The sequence below is a fragment of the Medicago sativa genome, chromosome 6, assembly GCF_051527215.1.
Source record: "Medicago sativa cultivar Bolivia chromosome 6, Bolivia_mono, whole genome shotgun sequence".
NCBI lineage: Eukaryota > Viridiplantae > Streptophyta > Magnoliopsida > Fabales > Fabaceae > Medicago > Medicago sativa.
The window spans coordinates 3,619,160-3,622,536 of NC_140754.1; positions in this window are offsets into that span (position 1 = coordinate 3,619,160).

The window sequence follows — 3,377 nt, forward strand, 5'->3', positions numbered from 1 at the left end:
AAAGTACTCCCTCCAGTCCTATTTACAAGAGACAATTTACTTTTTTGATACATTAAATAATTTATGTATTTGGTTTAGGTTCTTGATTAAATACATATACTATTCAATGTATCTAAAAAATCAACTTTCTCTTGTAAATGGGACCGGAGGGAGTATTTGAAAGAAACCATTGAGCATTGGCATAATGGAACTTTTCTCATAGAAATTGAATTTTCAATGATAAGAAATGGGGAGCTATTATAACCAAACAAGGGTCTAATAATACCGTTGCTGATTTCGGGTTCGGAATTTATAAAGACCATCATTATCATTTAGGATACTTTCTCTATTGAATTGCGGTGCTTGCAAAGATTGATCCAATTTGGGCTAGAAAGTATAGGCCTCAAGCCTATTCACTCTTGGCAGATTTTATGACCTTGAGTAGAAACTCTAACTCTAATTACACGCGTCTACGGTGTTTCGGTCTTTATGAGTTACACCTTTGAGCGAGTTCTTTGGTCTAATAAACGAGACAGTTGTCTATGGTTTAATTTGGTCCTGCTGAGTGGAAAGAATTGTTGGGATCAGAGTGCGCAATGCGGAATATGTGGAAGCTTAAATTATCTCAATGCTTTACCAACCAATGAGTACGAGTAATGGATATGTTTGTTTCTTGCAACATTGATACCCTCCCAAGTCATTATTATAATATACATCAGTAAATCAATTATTCAATAAACTTAATTATAATATTGGCCAGAATGAGTATGTAAACTAGAGTTATTATAGCCTGAAAAAAATGTTTTACGAAGATACTGAACTCGCAGCCGTTGCATCAACACTTACTTCATTGGAAATTCTTGCAGCTAAAATGTGATGTGATGGCATGTGAAAGAGAGGGAAATATGTCTGAGAAAGTGTTTACTAAAAATAATAAGGTTATTAGTGCTCTTTGGGCTAACAAAAGAAAGTGTTCACTAAAAGTAAAAAGGTTATTAGTGCTCTTTGGTCTAACAAAAGGGACAATTGTCTATGGTTTAATTTGGCCCTGTTGAGTTGAAAGAATGTCGGCTCGGTATTCAGCTCTTACCATTGCTTCCTGATGATTTGGTGACTGATTTCACCAAGTGAGTGATTTTTTTACAAACGAATTTGTTTATCAATTCCTTAAAAAAAAGATTTTGTTTATCATTGTTAGTTTCATCTATTCATTCTCATCTTTGGGTCTAGATTGCAGCGCCGTCTTAAATAATTTAAAGACTCATCTTAAGTAATTTGAATACTTTAATCTTAAAAATTGGACCCTAAATGAAAAGAAGCACAAAAAACTCAAAACTCAAAAAAAAAAAAAATCATTTTTTAACTTTTAAATAACATCAAAAAGGCAAAATTACACTTTTAGTCCCTTAACTTAATTTCATGTAACAGTTTGGTCCTTTATCTTTTTTTCATTTCAATTTGGTCCTTTTTGTCCATTTTCATATACATTTTCAAGCTTCAAATCTAATATTCTTATGCAAACATAGACGGGGATCATAGATTTGAAGATTGAAAGACCATAAGAAAATAAAATCATGAATTTTAAACTTAAAAATTCATATGAAAATGGACAAAAAGGACCAAATTGAAATGAAAAAAAGATAAAGGACCAAACTGTTACCTGAAATTAAGTTAAGGGACTAAAAGTGTAATTTTGCCCATCAAAAACTGAATGCTTGTTCCAATACTAGTCCTGTAGTCCATATAGCTCGTATGAAAAGAATGAGTTTTACAACTAAAATTTAGAACTTTGGTAACACGACCTCATAGACTTATGAATGCAATTGACTAAATGGATGAAGTCCTTATGAACTTATCGTACTAGATTGACTCAAATATAATTCTTATTTGCATATAGTGTTCTAGACCCCTTAGTAATAATAATACATATAAATGAAATTCTTGTATAATATGTTTTGTACTGAAACGTGTTTTGCAATTCCAAAAATGTACCAAGTTGAATAAAAAGATTGTAATAAGACCCACATCGGCAGCTTATATAGCATTTGAGAGGAAACCTTAGCTATAAATAGGTAGGGGACTGTACACAATTCAAATACTATCAAATGCAAATTCAATGTTTTTAAATTGGATTGGATAAAACAAATATTTGAGGTGATATGCCTTTTTGAACGTTAGTATTGTTTTTTCATAAACGAAAAGATGTGATGTTCAAAAGGGGATTTTTCCTTCAATTATTTGTCTTTATTCGTGCTTGGTCTCTATTATGGGACACAATAAAATTATGAAATTTTGAGGCCCTACATCTCTAGCAATTCCTTTATGTTATTGGTATTTATTTGATTTGCATTAGTTTTTGGTTATACTCCGTCCGTTTTTATGGGGTAGATAGATGAAATGGCAAATCATGAAGTTCATCATCACCATGATGAAAACCAAAGAAAATGCAGAAGCTTATAGAAGAAGAAATCTCAGAAAATTAAATCAAAATGTTTATCGAATTGTGTTGGGTTTGTTACGGAAATTTTTTTTTATTGCCCCTATGACCAAAAAAATTGATATATCTGCCCCTAGTTGAAAATTAATGTTGTAAATGCCCTTGTTCTTCTTTTCATTTGGCGAACATGACATTTTTTTCAACCATCTTCTGCAAGCTTGCAGGTTTTGCAGGTTTTGCAGCATGGTCTAGTGAGCTCTACATTTAATTTGGCGAGCAACATTTTTTTAAGTTTTTTTTCATGTTTGTAAATTCAAATGGCGAGCATGCCATTTTATATTACAAAAGAAAGCAAAATTTATATTACAAACATGCCATTTGGTGAAGTAAATAAAGCAAAAGAAAGTCAATGCTCGCCAATTTATATTACAAACATGAAAAAAAACTTAAAAAAATGTTGCTCGCCAAATTAAATGTAGAGCTCACTAGACCATGCTGCAAAACCTGCAAGCTTGCAGAAGATGGTTGAAAAAAATGACATGTTCGCCAAATGAAAAGAAGAACAAGGGCATTTACAACAATAATTTTCAACTAGGGGCAGATATATCAATTTTTTTGGTCATAGGGGCAGTAAAAAAAAATCTCGTTTGTTACAGTTGAACTATATATAGAACCTATAGTTCTAACTAACTACTAGATCTTCCAACCAATTAACATCTGACACTAACCAACTTCTATATGGCTAAACTTCTCTATGTACCATACACTACAGCAATAGTGTAGCTAAATGGAAAACAAGCTTGTGACTCAAGTTAACTGATACCGAGTAACAGTTTTACAAGTTTAATAAAAAATACTCACTGAAACTCATACACATAAGGGGGAGGGGGAGGGTTTCAAACCCCGGTCACGACGCTCAGTCTAACAATTTCGGCATTTTTTCAGTTGAGATAGGACTTGC